The following is an 18,025-nucleotide window of genomic DNA, read 5'->3' as shown; positions in this document are numbered from 1 at the left end:
AGCGGGGTTGGTCCTGGGGCTGGTTTTGTTTAATATTTTCCATCAGTGACCTGGAAAGTGGGATAGAGTGCATCCTCAGCAAGTCTGTAGATGACACCAAGCTGCGAGAAGTAGTAGATGTGCTGGAGGGTAGAGCTAGGATTTGGAGAAACCTCAGCAAATTAGAGGGTTGGACCAAAAAATCTCATGAGGTTCAATAAGGACACATGCAAAAACCCACACTTAAGATGGAACAATCCCATGCACCAGTACAGGCTGAGGACCACCTGGCTAAGCAGCAGATCTACAGAAAAGGACCTGGGGGTTACAGTGGACAGTAAGCTGAATATGAGCCAACAGTGTGCCCCTGTTGCAAACAGAGCTAACAGCATACTGGAAGCTTTGCCAGAAGCAGCAAGAGAAGTGATTATTCACTGGTGAGACCACGTCTGGAGTAGTGTGTCCAGGTTGTGCCCCCCCCCCCCCCATTACAGAAAGGACAGACAAATTGAAGGGAGTCCAGCAGAGGGCAAAAAAGTGGTTAGGGGGCTGAGGCACATGACATATGAGGACAGGCTAAGAGAACTGAGCTTATTTAGTCTGAAGAAGAGAAGACAAGACTGGAGGGAGAAGGGGAGGCAGGATTTAATAGCAGCCTTCAGCTACCTAAAAGGGGTTCCAAAGAAGATGGAACTAAACTGTTCTCAATGGTGGCAGATGACAGAACAAGGAGCAATAGTCTCAAGTTGCAGCAAGGGAAGTTTAAGTTAGGTACCAGGAAAAACTCTCCCACTAGGAGTGTAGTAAAACACTAGAAACAGGTTATCCAGGGTGATGGTGGAATCTCCATCCCTGGAGGTTTTTAAAACCTAATAAGACAAAGCCTTCGCTGGAATGATCTAGTTGGGGACAGTCCTGCTTTGAGCAGGGGGTTGGACTAGATCAGCAATCCTCAACCAGTGGGTCACAACCCAAAAGTGGGTCAAGAATATATGAAAGGAACAAACAAACAAACAAACAAACTTTAAAAATGGATTCTCCTTTAAAAGGAGAAAAAAAATGTAGGAAACTGGCTTTTCCCTTGCGGGCTGTCAGTTCCAGCCTGCAAAGGGTTGCTCACCCCCCTCACCTCCCATGTCCTACAATCCTCCCCCCACCCCACATACCCACCCCCTGCCCCACACACGGGGGGGGGGGGAGGGGAACGACATGGAACAGGTACTGGGTTGAAACTGGCCAATGTTTACAAATGGGTTCTGGTACAAAAAAAAAAAAAAGGTTGAGAACCACTGGACTAGATGATCTAAGGTCCCTTTCAACCCTAATTTCCTATGAGACTGTTCTTCTGGAACCACTGCAGAACAAGTAACTAAACCTGTTAGTCCTACTTGGGATGCATTACTAATGTACCAATATTTATCCAGCTGCCAAATCTCTTCTCTTCAAATTCCTTTGGTCCTAGAAGAGATGGAAACTCCTAAGCCTTGCTAAGAGGAACTGTGCCACCTGCAATTCTATTCTGTTCTCCTTGCTCAACCAGTATCAAGCGATTCTCTCCTGGCTTATGCAGCATTCTGCTACAACAGTGCAGAAACAACCTTAACCTCAGAGGTACAACATAATAGAGTCCTTCAGATCCCCTTCTTTCTTCATCTATCCCCTACAGAGGTAGAGAAATCAAAGATGGCAAAATATATAGAAGGTCAAAATTTCACTCGGAGCAAACTGGGGAGCTACTTGATTTTAATCTTTTCTTTTCAGTCCACAAGAAGGTACGAAAAATCACCACTCTAAAATATGAAATTAAAGCCACGCCTCAAAGGCCAACTTACCACAAGTTAGTTTGGGAAACCTAATGTAGTAACAGCACTTTTTGCCAAGGGAAGAGTTTTCAACTAGCAATAATCATGCCTCAGTTTAACCTCACAGGCTACAATACTATCTTCTACTACTACAATACAATCTATCACAGGGGTGGGCAAAATACAGCCTGTGGGCCGCATTTGGCCCACTGAGGGATTTTGTCCGACCCACAGCAGGTCCCTCAGCCCCACATGGCCCAGGCTCATAGGTCAGGTTAGGCAATCCCACCATCCCAAGCAGAACAGCAGGGCTGGTGTGGTGCAGTGGCCAAACCCCATTTCACAGCAGTCCCGGCAGCAGCAACAGCGCCTTCTGGCTGCCACCAGATCTGGCCCATCCACCCCACACAGGCAGGGTACTCAGCTGGGATGGCATGGCAGACTACTAGGGAGCAAGATAGGCGGGCGTAGCCAGGGAGAACCAAGCATCTTGAGGTAGCAATGGTGTGGGCCCAGCCCTGGGGCTGACCCACAATCTACTGCCCATGTGGCACTGCTACAAGTGCTGGTTCTGTGGGCAGAGACAAGAAGGGAACAGACCACAGCCCTGGCCCTGCACTGTCACCACCCCAAGATCCTGGACCTGGCCTCTCCCACCCCACTCCCAGATATAGCTCCTCACCCCCCTGCAGCCCCATCCTGGCCCAGAGACCTCAAGTGGTGACAGCATGGACCCCAAGGCATAGCCCCGGTTTTACAGGCAGAGACAGGCCATGAGCAGATCATAGCTCTGCCCCAGCCCCATACTGTCACTGCCCCACAATCCTGGGGTCTCCATGGAGAGTAAATGGGGGCACAGCCAGGTGCACAGGCTGGGTCTGCAAGCAGGCAGGGAACTGCATTCTGGCTCAGGTCCATGATCTTGGGGTAGTGAGTGTGGGGCTGTGCGCCCCTGCCCTGGGCCTCAACACTATCATTACCCTATGTTCCCATCCCATGATCCCAGCCTCACCCACCTGTCCAGTTATCAAACAATGCTTCCTGCCCACCCATGGGACTTGCATAAAGTTCTGGTGAACTACTGCACCAGGCAGGATGGGCAGGGTGCTGACCCAGCCTGCAACAGCTCAAGCCTCCCTATGAATTGCACGCCCCTGATCTAGCTGTTGAGCAACATGAAGAGAAAGCTATGTAGATGTGCAACTGCTGCTTTTGAAACAAGCAGCAGATCCCTAGGCTGTTCATTGATTAACATGCTGGTTTTGCAGGCTGAAAACTAAGTTATTACTGTACAGTTAGGTAAATTTACAGAGTTCTAGACACTGCAGCTAAAGGTTAATACTTTAAAAAGTAACTAAACATTTATGGCTCTGAGCATGATAAATTCCTTTGGTTTTAAGTTTCTATTACACTGCAAGCACTGTGAACGCAGCCTGAACTCTATAAAAGGTTAAATTGGTTTCATTCCTTGCCATATCAACAGGCTTAAATAGATTCTCACATCTTTTGACTAAATTGGAATTATACAGGTGTCAGATTGGAATTTAACAATTATGCAGAGAGAAGGATTTTTTTTTTTTTTTATACACATTAACTGCACTAGTTCTTCAAGACTAACAAAAATAGAAATATGTTGTCACTAATGCTAGCAGATAGGCAAATGCACACAAGAAAGAGCTGTTGAGTAAGGAAGTACTGTAAATTCATTGTTTTGTTTTTATACAGTAAATTCATGCAAGTAGTCTGCAACATTAGCAATTATAGTAATATCCATTTCAAAATATTCTAAATAACCTAATCAAAAGAAACAGAAGCTAGTCATGCTTGGATCAATTTTTCATAGCAGAGAATCCTTAAAGATGAAGGACAAAGGCTTTAAAAAGGGGAGAAGATCAGGGTGAATAAAAAAAAAAAAATCAACAAAAAAAACAAACCTAGATTTATTAATTTAAATCAGATTTTTCATATTTAATTGCATTTTTTGATATTTTGTTAAGATGCAGGGGTTGTCTAGAACAGGGGTACACAGGAAGGTCCCAGGAGGTATGTGGTGGCAGCACAGAGCAGCAGGGGTACTTGGGATGTGGCAGCACAGGGAGCGGGGCTGCCACTGTCATCCATCACTCTGCGTTGCTGCCATGTACCCCCACTTCTCCATGCAACTGGCTGTGCATCCAGCCAGCCCGAAGTAGCAGGGGATGGGGGTTTGCTAACGGCCAGCCGGACACAAAGCCAGCAGTGCAGATAAGTAGGGGTACCTGGGAAGCGGCAGCACTGGGGGCTGGGCCACTGCTGCCATCTATCACTGCCGTGCACCACTTTCCTGTGCCCAAGTATCCCTGCTTCTCCGCACTGCCAGCTTTGCATCCAGCTGGTCGTCAGCACCCCTCCCCCCCAGCATGTGGAGGTGGCATAGGGAGTTCACACACAGCGGCCACTCCCGCCACCATCTATACAGTCAGTGCTGCCACCTCAAGTTGGGAGGGGGTGGGGGGGGCAGAGAGGAGAGGGGGGTGCTAATAGCCAGCTGCACACGAAGCTGACAGTGAGGAGAAGTGGGGATACTTGGGCACAGGAAAGCAGTGCGTGGTATCTGGTGGTGGCCTGGAGTGATGGATGGCAGTGGCAGCCCTGCCCCCTGCTCCACCACTTTCCAGGTACCCCTGCTTCTCCACACCACCAGCTTCACATGGGGAGGCATCAGTAACACCCCCCTCCTCCTGGCTGGCCAGACGAAGCTGGCAGTGCAGAGAAGCTGGGATACTTAGGCACAGGAAAGCAGTGCCCAGCAGCAGCACAGTGTGAATACATGGCAGTGGTGGCCTCATGCAAGCTCCCTATGCCACCAGTTTTGCATCCAGCCTTCTGTCAGGACACTACTTCTTGCTCTAAGTCCAGAAGCGGTACCCACCAGAAGGGGTACTCTGCTTAAAGAAGGCTGAAAAACCCTGGTCTAAAATCCCATTAAGCATCTCTTTGATGGTTAGTTTCAGTTCTCAAACTGTGGATATGCGCGTCTCTAGAGATAACATCCTTGTCAACAGCAATATGAAAATGAGGGAGAACAGACCTGATTACCTACCCATCAGCCCTATTTTCACTCTACAAGTTTGCATACACACAGTCAAGCCCTTGTCTCTCTCTAAAAGTGCAAAGTCTCAAGAAGTTAAATGAAGAGAGGATTGTTGAGGGTGGAGTAGATCTGGGCAAGGAGGAAGAACCTGGAGATAAATGCCAGGAGGGAGGGGCAGTAGAAACATTTTGAGCAGAACATTCAAGAAATCTTGAGGGATAAGTTGCTGAGTACAGCCTCTTCACTGATTTGAGTTCTAGTGAGGGAATGGTATGGTAGAAGGAAAAACCTACATCAGGGGTGGGCAAAATATGGCCCGCAGCCAGAACGAGCCTGCGAGGCCATTCTATCCAGCCCACGGGGCCCCTAAAAAAAATTTAGAAAATAAATATTTGTCATTTCTGACAGGAACCGAAGACAATCCAGGGGAAGCCCGGCAGGCTTCCGCAACAGCAGGGCCCGCCCAACCCCACCTCCCCCAGCCAGAAACCCCAGGAGGGGCTTCCAGCCTGGGACGATGTGGCTGCACTGTGCTGGAAACTCAGGTACAGGTGCAGAGGCAGGGAGACCAGGGAGGACCCCAGGCAGGGAAGGAGCCCAGGGAAAAGTGGCCCCTCCCCCATCCCATGGCCAGTGCTCCGTGCTGCAGCCGCTTGCAGCCCACACAGGGCTGTCCTGAGCAGGGACAAGCAGCCGCACATGGGCTGCAAGCAGCTGCAGCACGGGGCGCCAGCCACAGGGCAGGGGAGCGGCCACTTTTCCCCCCACAGCCCCAGCTCCAGGCTCGCCCGTTGGGGCTGTGCCGTGGCAGCAGCAGCTGCAGCCCTCCCAGGCAGCGTTTGCCACCGCCGCCTCTGGGCTGCCCAGCACGCAAGCTCCAGGCAGGCAGCAGCAAACACTGTCCAGTATAGCAAGCCGGGGGGCTGCAGCCGCTGCCACCACGGTACAGCCCCAACAGGCGAGCCCAAAGCTGGCGTGGGGCCGGGTTACAAACTGGTGCTGAGTGTGGGAAAAGCAGCCCCTTGCCCGCCCCATGGCTGGCGCCCCATGCTGCAGCCACTCACAGCCCACATGGGGTTGCCTGTGCCTGCTCATGACAGCCCTGCATGGGCTGCGAGCAGCTGCAGCAGGGAGCACTGGCCATGAGGTGGGGCCGCTTTTCCCCATGCTCAGCACCAGCTTGTTCCCTGCCAGCGAGCAGGGGGTTGGGACTGTATGCTGCCCCTGCCTGTACCACGGAGCTGGGGGGCACCGGGAATGAGTGGGTGCACAAGGCCCACACCAGTGTCCTGGGGCCAGCGCCGGAAGGGTCCAGGACAGGGCAGCAGAAGTACACAATCCCCGCCAGCAGGGGCTCTACAGAGCCGGACCAGCTCCTACCTTTCCCTGCTGGTGCAACCCAGACCAGCTCCACAGACCCCTGCCAGCCTGTGCCCCACTCCGAGCCCCACTGGTGCTGGCCCCAAGACATCCGGACATTGGTCCCAAGATGATGACCAGGGGGTGAGGCTACCCATGCGGCCCTCAACAGCTTGCCAAAACTGGGTAAGCAGCCGTCCACCCAAAATAACTGCCTGCCCCTGAACTATATCATGGCATCAGGGAAATACTGGGTTTACTGGGAATATTTTAATTAAGGTTATATCAAACAACAAGCATACACTTTTTATAGAAAACAATGATTAAAGTGAGGTTTCCTGACCAGCGATTTAAATCATGTTTAAGTCAGGCTGATTAAAATCATATCCACCCTGGAAAAGATTCAGAAACAAATCCTTTCCCATTTGAAAGCCAAAGGGAGACAGATTTCCTCTCAGAAGAGAAAGTGAAATTGAAGTACTGGATATTCAAGTTTTAAACGATATTTTAAAATATGCCATTATTTCCTTGAAGTTGGCCAGTTTATCTGGTTTCACTGGGGATGCCATGGAATACACCATTTTAAGGCATTAATACCAAAAAAACCCAAACAAACAAAAAACAAGAACAAAAGAAAGCCACACAAAAAACCCAAGGAAGATAGAAGTTGTTCTCATGCATCTAGAAGCATTATGCTCATCACCCTAATCCCATAACATTGCTGGACACTGCTTCCATACTCCTCTTTCCCAAATATTTAAGTAGTGGGAACCTTCCCAATGCTTAGCTCAAGTCATTTTCTGGTTCTATAGCTTATCTGCAACTCTATACCTGGGTACGTGCACACAAGCAGAGTTCAATATATTACTAAAGATCAGTTGCTGTTATTACAGTGTATAGGGTAAAGTGTTCTTAACTACCTATCTAATAAACCATAAGTCTAATGTGCAGCATTATGTAATAAAAAAACAACTTGGATTAAGAGTTTATAAAGGAATAAACTTTTACAGAGCTTAAGCTCCAAGACAGAACTGTACAATCAGGATTTAAAGTCAATACATGCACATAGATTTCTGAATAGTAAGTAAAGAACCCAAGACTTTATAATATGCAACTGTTTGGTTAATCTTTAGTTTTGCCAAGTTTATCTTTTTTTTTTTTTTTTTTAAACACTAAATTTCATTTGGTGCTGAAATACTGCAGCAAGGACACCAGGTAAGTAGCTGAGATATTATGGATTTCAAATCCATACAGTTCATAAAGGAATTATTTAAACCGAAGAAATTTGTCTAAGATTAAGCACAAAACAAGAATTAATTTAGAAATCTGATCCTTCGCAATAAAATTCCATTTTAGAAGAGTTTATATGAAGTGGTTTGGATGACAGCTGGAGTAACTAGAGACTTTCAACCCACATAATTATTGCCCAAAGAATTTGCATGTCAGGAATACAAGGATTCTTCACGAACAAGATCACTATCAGAAGTAGGCATTTTTAAAAGATGCGTGACATTTTCAGATAAAAACTTAAGATATAATAAACTATTACTTAACTTTAAATGTAAATATGATTAATCAACAAGTAACTGAATTAGTTTACAAGGTATATCAACAAAGTTGCAGAAAACAAGAGAGCTTTAAAATTCAAACAGCCAAACTATTTCTACTTAATAGCTGAAAGTTGATATATTTTCCACTGACTACTACTTCCCTTGATTCAACTAGGCACAACAGTAACCCAAACAGTTTGAGACAGCTCAAACTTCAGTTTCCACCAGCAAGACCAAGACTTGGAGGAACAAAGCAAAGCTAAAAAGTGGGAGGGAAAAAAAAAAGCTCAAGAAATTTCTCATTAGGCACACAGCTAAAGAAAAAAAAAAGGTAGGGAAACATTTAAACAGGAAAATAAAATACACCCTCAGACAGTTTTGAGTCATCAGATTAATAATTACACTTAAATGCCCAATTGACTTTTTCCTCCATAAATAATATTATAAATTGCACTCTCCCAAACTACAGATTAGTCAGCAAATTTAAATACACTTTGGGCGTGTCTGAGGCAACCCGCTGTGCTTTGGCGCACAAGAAATAAGCATATATTGGCCAATGAACACTTTACAACATTGCTTGATGTGTTACTACTAAACTCAACCTTAAATTACTTAAATTTGCATGCATTTTTACTTGATAGACCTAATGCAAAACAGAGCCAGGATGTCTGAACATCCCGCTACCAACAATAGATCTAGTGGCACACCCACTCTAGGATAGTGAAAGGTCTAGCTGTTCCCAGCAGCATTACTACTCATTTACCAGAAAAAAAAACAGTAGGTTTAAACAACGGGAGACTGAACACAGAAACGTTTCACCTTGCAGCTTTTATAACTGTTCAGCTTCTGAAAGACTAGATTTCAAATACCGTGAAGTGTTATAACAATGGTTTCAGAAGTTGTTTTACAGTCACTGCCCTATGAATCTGGACAACAGTCCTGTTGTTTTGCTGTGACTTTTCCTACTTTTTTTTTGTTTTTTTTTTAAATCCTGCAGCTGCATGAAAGACCCATGCAAGAAGGGGTGCTGACCATATGTAAAATACAAACAAGAAGTAGCCAACCTAAGTTAGAAACAGTTCTCTGCTCCCTCTCTATACCCCATTCACAGCAATCATTGCATTATCTGCAAAACAGCAGACAAGATTCAGAGAGTTTTCCATCTGAGAAATGAACATTCTCTTGGAAAGTATGCAAGGCATCAAGTACATTTTGTTTAATTCCAAACAATTATATAGAAACTCGAAGGGAAATAACTGTAACAAATGAAGCTAATCATGATCACAAGTTCCTTTCCAAGCTCACTCAGAGCATTGTTTTCAAAAGTAGAACTTTATCTGTTAGATGCCTTATAAAAGTAGAAATAATTTAATGTTCTTAACAGTTAAGCAAGCACTTCAAAATACCAAAATTTTAGGGTGGGATTTTAAGGTTTTTTTCAGGAAATTAGCAGGGGAACCCCCCCCCCCCCCCCCCCCCCCCATACCCACCCATAATACTTTCAGCCAGATTGAGGCAGGGAAGAGTAAGAAACTTTTTTTTTTTTTTTTTAAACATCATGCCATCTTAACTTTTAGTGTTACTCATGCAAATAGCATTTTGGGGAGCAGTGATTGGCACAATGTGCCAATTATACCATGACACTTGCATTTAAATTGATGGTTTAACACCAAATTACTTGAAGGGCAAAGCCTGCCTAATTCTTTGCCCATGTGTAAACAATAACATACAAAATCCATCTTAGGCAGCTGCCTTACAGTGTTACAAAAAGGAATAATTACGCAAATTCAAAACCCAAAAGCCGGGGGGGGGGGGGGGGGGGGGGGGGGTTGGTAGTTAGAAGAGACTATTGAAAAAAAATAGATTAAAAATTCTCTGGAAATCCAAAAGTCTCCAGTAATGAGATTTGTTTAAGAAATTTTAAAATAATTAAAATTCAAACGTGAATGAGTTACTGATGACAGAAGAACAAGTCTACTGAAAATGAAAATCTACTCACTTCAGAGGAAAGTTTTTGCTCTCTTTCAAAGTTGGATCCTTTAAATATGAAGTCAGTTTATAACTGCTTCTGTCTGGCATAGACTATGATTCTACTGTAGCTGAGCTGTAACTATTTCTGGAAGTGGGATAGTAATTAGCAAATAATGGAGTCAGGCATTCAGAGAGGCACACCCTTCAAGCAGACTGTTCCTACTTTAAAAAGTTTACAATAGTAGATTTTAACTAGCTCAGTATAAAACATTAAGTCATACAGTGCCATACAAATTAGAATTCAACAGTCCAGGCAGTCATTATCTCCAACTTAAATACAATTACAGTTGTCAGACACTGAAGGGAGTGTACAGTGTTTTATTTTAGCACTTCTGCAACCTATAACCTTAAGTCAGGAACCATCCTCACATAGGAAGTTTCTTTAAGCATATAGGCATGTTCTACTGAAATCCAATGCATTGCCATTTCGACTGGGAAGACGCAGCACAAGTTTAATTTGATGTATACATCCTTTTCCTGACCTCTCCCCCACCACTCAAGAAAACCACCAAAAACTTGAAAACAAGGCAAACTAAATATATAGATCAAGGTACAAGAATACAGGTCTGCACATTTTTCTAGTTCTTTGCATCTCTGATCACACCCTTTTTGTACATAGATATTTAGGGGGGGAAAAAGAACTACTTACATGGACAAGTTAGGAGATGGAACCCTACTATCATCAGCTAGGTTCCCAAGGTGGCTCAGCGTTGAAGTCGAACTGTTCTCTATAAAGCACTTCTCCTAGGCCTTCTGGATAGTTGTAAACCTGATCAGAGATTTTGCCCTGAGGGAGAAATGTACAGGTAAGTAAAATTGGGAACTCACTGAGCAAGACGACACTTCCTTCAAAAATGGGAACCAATTAATTTTTTAACAGTGTTTTTACTATGGACAGCAACTTCTGCATGCATTTGTCTATAACTCTTGCATAGCAAACCTGCCCTTCAAAAGATACATGTACAGCAAGGCGTGTGTAAAAGCCCTCTACACATCCAAGTACTATTTGTGCCCACAAATTACAAACATGAGTTAACATCCACATTTCTTCAATTGATTAAAAATGGGTCTCAATCCGAAACTGGGAGCTTTAAAACTGCTATGTGGTCCAAACTTAAAAAGGGTGGTAGGAAAAAATTAAATTAATAACCATGTTACCAACTACATGTTGAACACTACCACCCTGTCACTCTCGCAGACAACTGATGTTGTCAATGTGGCCTCTCCAATCTCAACTTTTCTACAATAGTAGTCAGCTCCCATGTTTTCCAGCAGAGCTTCTGTGAACAGGCAAGGGAAGTCAATAGTTATGGGGGTACAAATGACACCATAAGCAGTGCCTCTCAAAGTAGTGCCAAATTAGCCAACTGCCTTATGAAAATAGGGTGTAGTAACCCGGGGAAAGGGAGACTGTGGAAACTTAGCGAATTAGATTTGAACTCAAACGCATTCAAATGAAATGTGAGGTATTTTAACTGGTGCACAGAATGCAAGTAGGTTACACATGAAGCATTAAAATACATTTTTATATATCTGCCTATTAGACTTGAAGTAAATTATCCCAGTGTTTGACTAGAGCCCAGCGTATTTTAAGTCTGCTGAGAAGCCGAGTTCTTGCACATATAGCTTAAAAGTGACTATAATACTTTACCTGAAATGTATACTGATCAGTCTTTCAGAAACCTGGGGTATTATTAATTTCTAAGGATTTTGTTAATTTTAAGTGTCTGGTAACCCATAACCGATGCAGATCTAGCCTGTTCTTGAAAACCTACAATGATGGAAACTACCACTTCACTAAAACTAGTTCCACTGCCCTACAATTCTTAAGAAAGTTCTCTCCCTGAAACTGGATCAAAATTTGTTTTTTTGTAGTTTAAGATCACTGCCTCATGCCCTGCTCAGTGAGGCAAGAAAAGCAATGTTTCTCTCCTCTTTATAATACATTATCAAAAATTTGAAGACTGCCAACACCTTCTACCCCTTAATCTCCTGTTCTCCCTACTAAAAAATATTTCAATTCTTTCTTCCTTTCCTCATATGGCTTCTTATCTGCTGTCACCAGTCAGTGGATCTCCTCCAGTTTCTCTGCATCTTTCTTAAAATGCAGTGACCAAAGCTGGAGACAGCACTCAAAGTGAAGACTAACCAGGGTGGAGTAGTGCACTTTATCACCTCTTGCATACAGTGCTTCCATTTTGAGTCGATAAGTTTGTGTACCACCATAACCCTCCCAGATCCTTCTTGGCCATGGTATAATACATTCTGTATCTGTGCATATGCTGCTGCTTCCCTGCATGTTGTCGTCTATAGTCCAGTCTCCCAGTTTAACAAAATCCCTTTGAATTTAACCCTATCCTTCCAGTGTTTGCAACGTCTCCCAGGTAGACAAACAAATTTGATAAACATACTGTATTTTTGTATCAAAGCAATTACAAAATGTTAAAAAGCATTGGACCCAGAAAAGATCTTTGTAGAATCCAACAAGACTTCCTGCCAATCTGACACTGATCCCTTTCCTTGCAGTTATTCAACCAAGTATATATCCACACAACAATAACTTTAGCCCATACTTCCCAACTTACAAAAAAAAAAATCTTACTACCATCCAAGTACCTTATTTTCTTGCACAAAACATCCACCTTGTTTTTGGAAGGGGGGGAGGGGGGGGCACAGCAGGCAAAACACACCCAACACTTTTCCACAGTGATAGCCAACTACATGACGGTAAGTCCACCTGGAAATGTAGCACCCAGTAAGTGTGGCATCAGGAGCTTCCTGCATGGCAGACATTCTCCTATAATGCTGGACTTATTAGACAGTTTCCAGAAGGCTGTACGCTTTGTCACACAGGGTTAGACCCAAGGCCTTTGCAAAGGGCTATAGCAAGACTATTGGTTCTTCACTGGAAATAGCTCTTCATACAAGTTCCCATAAATAAAGTGTTATTTCCACATCATAGGCCTCATCAAAATACTACAAACAGCTCACTTGTAGCTTGTGCCCAAAGTAACAATGCTCAGGCAATAGCTACACCTGTGAGAGCCTACACAAGACTCCATCTCTTCAGTCTGCTTAGTAGACACAAGCAGCAGCCATCTTGGCAGCTACATGGCATGCAGTTTCTCCAGGAGTGCTTCTTTTCCAGCAGAGAAAAATACGCCCACACACCCCAATTTTTAGGTGAAAGGTGAGTTGCACATGAGAAAATAATATACCATGTCCAACAGATCTCACTTATCCACAAGGTACCCCAAAGAAGGAAATCAAGTAGATATATTGTGCTTTGTTGTTAAGAAGTACAGACTGGGCACAACTACACAAGATGCTTACTGTACAGTAGTTTAATAACAGTGCACAGTAGCATACCAGTCAAAAGCTATACTAATATGCTACTGTGCAGTGTTAAGCTACTGAGCAGTAAGCATCACAAAACGACAGTGCACTGTTGCTACTGCACAGTAACTGTAGTTACCGCACATTTAGTTAATACTTCATTATGCAAGTACTAAACTAAATGCAGAGTAACTACTGTGTATTAATGAACGTGTAGACACACTCACCAACTACTATTATAATTTCTTTCATGCCCTGATGAGCTAAACCACTGCGACTCCATAAAATAACTGTTCAAATGTTTGTTAGCTAGAGTAAAATAGCAAATATGTGGACGTAATACTAACTCATTCTTCATAGTTTACACTCAAAGTAACAGCCTTTGAGACAAAGGAACAAGTATCAGTGCTAAAGAACAGGGGTTGGCAACTTATGGCCCATGGCCTGGGCACATTGAATTTGGCCTGCAGATGCAGGCTTTTGGTGGTGGGCACTCTCTCCATGGTGCTGCACAGAGAAGTGCCAGGTGTAGTCACTCTTCCCACACTGCTGTGGAAACAAGTGCTAACTGCAGCTGGGTCCTAGCACATTCCTCTGACGCAGGGTGGGTTATTCCATCCCACAGTCAAAAAAGATTGCCTGTCTCTGCTGTAATGCAATCTTATGTGCTTGTGTGTCAATATATACCTCCTCCTTGGAAATATCCATGTACAAATATTAAGACTGATTTATAATGGTTAAAAAAAAGTTGGTGAGGTACTAATTCTAGATGCTTTGCAGGTGCAGTTAACTTCCATTTTTTCCATCCCTTAAATGGAGAGTTCAACAAAATTATTTCTTAAGCTAATGTGTAGGAAAGATAATACTTGTTTAACTTTGCAAAAGGATAATTTTAAATATAACTTTTTTGATCCTGTTCTAGAACTGAACAGATTTCTATATTTGTTGCACATTTTTACAACAAGATAAGCCTCTAAGAAATGTTTAGTGAGCTCAGATGGAAAGGATGGCCTTCATTGCAGTATGTAAAAGGCCACACACTACAAACAAATACAACACTTTTTTTACATGTCCAAAAAAGAAAAGGCGCACAATGGAACTGAAACAAAAATGGACAGTTACCTCCAGTGATAACTAACAATAGTGCTTTCAACTAATACACACTGAAGTTTTACGTACATCAATGCTTTTAAGCCTCAAAGAAAATATTCCATGCGCTTCTCCACCTGCAATGATCTTGAATTAATAGTTAAATACATGTGAAATTGTTTTCTATATATTAAACAGTACATAACTAAAAGACAGCACAGTGACCTTTTAACATAAGTAACAAATTTGTTTTAAAAGAATCCAATTGTGATGAAAATGTGCATTTTCCAGTCAGTGGCAGGACACTGATAAAGTCTAAGTTGCCCCACAGTTCCATAGGGCTGTTGCCCACACCTCCCTAATCAAATCTGGACAGTCTGGATTTCAAAGAATCAGCCCCAAAACAGTTTCTAGACTGATGTGCTCAATTGTTCCTATTTTCAGCAAGCCTGGCTTTAAAAAGTGGTCATAGTTATTCTATACCAACACAGCAAAGTTTCAGTTGCAAAGAATTCAAGAGTTTTTCTTGGTCTTTAACACTCAAACAACTTTGGCTAGAACTGTATTAGGAATATTTTACTGGTATAGGAATACCAGTATAGTTTACCAGCAAGTGTTCCAATGTGGACACAGCTATGTTGGCAATGCTGAACTTTATATCAGCATAGTAACCCTGCCCTGCATGTGAGTGAAACGAACTATACCAGGAAAACTGTGCTTTTACTGATATTACTGTGTACATTATTGAGATCTGCCAGAAGAACAGTGTTGGAGATTACACCCCTGACACCTATGCTGACAAAAATCTATTGTTGTAGATTTGGCCTCAGTGGAGAGAAGAAGAAAAAAAAAAGTCCACTGTCTATACCTCAGCTCCTCAACCAAGAAAACCAAGACTCTTAATCAAGATATACATGGCTAAAAATCCAGACTTTACAACCCAGAGCACTACAGGCTTCAGAGGTCTATACTAAATTCCAAACTCTGGGACACCAAAATACTGCACAGGCTATGGAAAGCCAAATCAGCCCCAATATACCCTTGATTCCTTCCAGACCCGTGTTGAGGCTGCAAGCTTGTCCCGCTCTGCATCCCACAGATGAACAGAGGACTTCTGCCAAAGCTATCCATCTTCACCTTTTAGCAGCATTAAACATACACAAGTTTTTAAAATCAAAGCTCATGCTTATATTCACATTAGAACATTAAATAACCGGAAAGCAACAAACCTAGTTCCCGTGTAATGCAGCAATCACCTAACTTTCAGCTAAGAAATTTGAATTATATGATATGAAAACAGTACAACAGAACATAACGTGACATTCACCTTTGTTCCAAGCCCTCAAAAGAAACGTTCAAATAAAAAGCTAGCCACAGCACAAAGTTGCTTGCTACTTTCACAGAACAGGTTAGGGAAATCAGAGTTGCAGCTTCACAGCATGGCTCATGTAGAGACTGAAATAGACAGGGACCCTCAGAGGAGAAACATTTACATTACATTACCACTGAATCCTGCCCTAGCCTCCATATTAGCCCCAATCCCCTCCCCTTTCCATAGCCTTAGAATTCATTGCAATCCTCACCTTGTCATTGGGGTGGGGATAAGAAAGCAGCCAGCAGTCTCTGCCTACCAGAGCCGTTTTGGGAGAAGCAGCTCTCTTCAGAGAGAGAGAGAGAGAGAGAGAGAGAGAGAGAGAGTGGGGAGGGAGCACCACTACAGCAAGCACTCACTACAGCTGGAGACCCAGGGGGCGGGGGTGGAGAAGAGAAGAGAATGCAGTGTCGCAAGCCACAGCAGCAGCAGCATTGTTCAGAGTGACAGGAAGGAAAGAACTAGACTGGACCAGTCCAGACTGGAACAAACTCCTCCTACTACCACTATTATTCACTACAACCCCCTACCCAAAACGCTGCTGCCTCATTCAAGAACAGAGGAACAACAAGCAAGTGTAGTACCTTCTTAGGCAGCAACTCCTGAATTAGGGAAAGGGAGAAGAACCAGAACAACGTTTCAACTCACCTATACTTATAAAACTGTGTAGCTCAAGAAATTAAGGCCCAACTCTGACTAGCGGCCCAGAAAGATGGGGCTAGAGGTAATCTGTTTTATAACTGCTACACACTCCCAGCTCCAGACACTGCAGTTATATTCCACTGAGGCCATGCAATCAAGCAGCACTCCCACACTGGAGACTGCTGCAGACAGCGTGAAGCACAGCAATTGGGGAATGGCTGTAACAATACTTTTGCTCCTGTCTACTGACATTTATTGGGCATGCAGGAATGTGCACTGCAGAAAATATGTTTCAGAAAGACCTCAAGGAGAAGCTCTATTCTTGCTTGCCTTTCTCCTTGGCTACAATTTGAAGCCACCCTATTAGAGCCACACATTTGTTCTAACTACTGAGTTGGTCTAGACTATAATCCAAATAAAATCCAAGATGCTGACAACCTACTACTGTATCCTTAACTATTTCACCTCTGCAGTATGTCATTGCAAGGTGCTACAATCCCCACAATGTCTCCCTTCTTCCTACCCCATAGCCCCTTTCTGTGCCCAGCTTGTGACCCCCCCACCCAGACTGCTGGGGTGCCCTTCCCACAGAGCACGCAGTGGGACCACGGCACAAAGACATCACACATCACTCTGGATACACCAGCAGCAGCCAGCATCAGGCCGGCAGCTCAGCAATGACTCAACCCTCCTTCCTACACTCTCCACAAGCCACCAGTGACTGACAGGGACATAACCAATCAGGCCACACAGACTCCTCCAGGCAACCAAATCAGCATGGCTGAGGCTTAACCAAGAGGCTTCCAGAAGAGCTGGCGGGCAGCAGCAGCCACCTTACTGTTATCCTGACAGGGGAGAACGTGTGTCCTTGAGGCAAATGGGAAAGGGGAGGGAGACTTTCACCTCAAAAAAGTGGAGAAGCTGAACAAGAGGGGAGAGGATAGAGGTTGGACTTTCCTTCCTTTACTGGACCCGTTCTGCGGGCACCTCCATGTTAAACCAGGGTGCCCGTGCCTCCATGGGGCATCCAGACATCCCCCGCCCCCCACAGCAGCAGCAGCCGCACAGGCCATTTGTGCACCATCCCAGGCCTCTCCCCCCAGCTTCCAGCCGCATCAGGACCTGTGAAGGCAGCACCCACACAGACCCCAGCTGGCGGCAGGCACAGATGCTCGGCGGCAGGGCAGGAAGGAGATGTGCAACACCAAGCCAGCAAACCCCGGATGGATAGTCACAATCAGACACAACATGGCCTCTGAGAGACAGGCGAGGAGACGCCTCTGCTATGCTACCGGGCCCGCTTCGGGCATCCGCTCTACCCCGCGCCCGGGAGAGGCAGCGCCCGCGGAAACCCTCCCAGTGCAGGGCGGGGCGGGGGGGGCTCTATCCTCCAGCCCGCCCGCCGGAGCTGTCCGCCCCGCGCAGCAGACAGCCGCGGGGCAGGCAGAGGAGCGGCGCGGCGGGCCGGGACGCAGCGGGCTGCCCTCCGCAGGGATCCGCCATGTTGGGGCAGCCGCGGAGCCCCTTCCGCAGCCCCCGGGGCCCGGCTCGCCCCCGCGCCGCCATGTTAGAGCCGCAGCTGCCCCCCCCATGACGGCCGGTACTCACGTGAGGCGACGGCCCGAAAGCTTTGGAAAATCGTCTTCTCTTTTTCGGCGGAATTTTTAAAGAGGGAGGTGGGATCGTGCAGCAGAAATCGGGGCGGCGGCAGCGGCGCCTGCCAGGGCCATAGGCTGCGGGGGCGGCCGGCGGGGGGGCGCAGCGCAGCGCCGGGGCCGTGGGGCACAGGCTG

The 18,025-nt window shown here is 45.1% G+C and overlaps 1 protein-coding gene across 2 annotated transcripts in view; it reads right to left on the bottom strand.

Annotated features, from left to right (window-relative positions):
* Positions 1-17,987, bottom strand: part of AZIN1 (antizyme inhibitor 1) — a 45,843-nt gene extending 27,856 nt beyond the window's left edge. Inside the window, exons 1-2 of one of the 2 annotated variants that reach the window (NM_001291759.1) lie at positions 17,842-17,987; positions 10,444-10,581 (exon numbers count right to left, since the gene is read on the bottom strand). The gene's annotated coding sequence lies outside the window, so the exon portion shown is untranslated. Of the gene's footprint in view, positions 1-10,443; positions 10,582-15,802; positions 15,827-17,841 lie in introns of those variants that run through there. The other variant, XM_019495691.2, reaches the window with a different exon arrangement.
* Between the last annotated feature and the right edge of the window lie 38 nt (positions 17,988-18,025).

Source organism: Alligator mississippiensis, chromosome 3 (genome assembly GCF_030867095.1).
Source record: "Alligator mississippiensis isolate rAllMis1 chromosome 3, rAllMis1, whole genome shotgun sequence".
Classification (NCBI taxonomy): Eukaryota; Metazoa; Chordata; order Crocodylia; family Alligatoridae; genus Alligator; species Alligator mississippiensis.
Note: the sequence above shows the minus strand (reverse complement) of the source record. Positions and strands in the feature narration are given on the sequence as shown.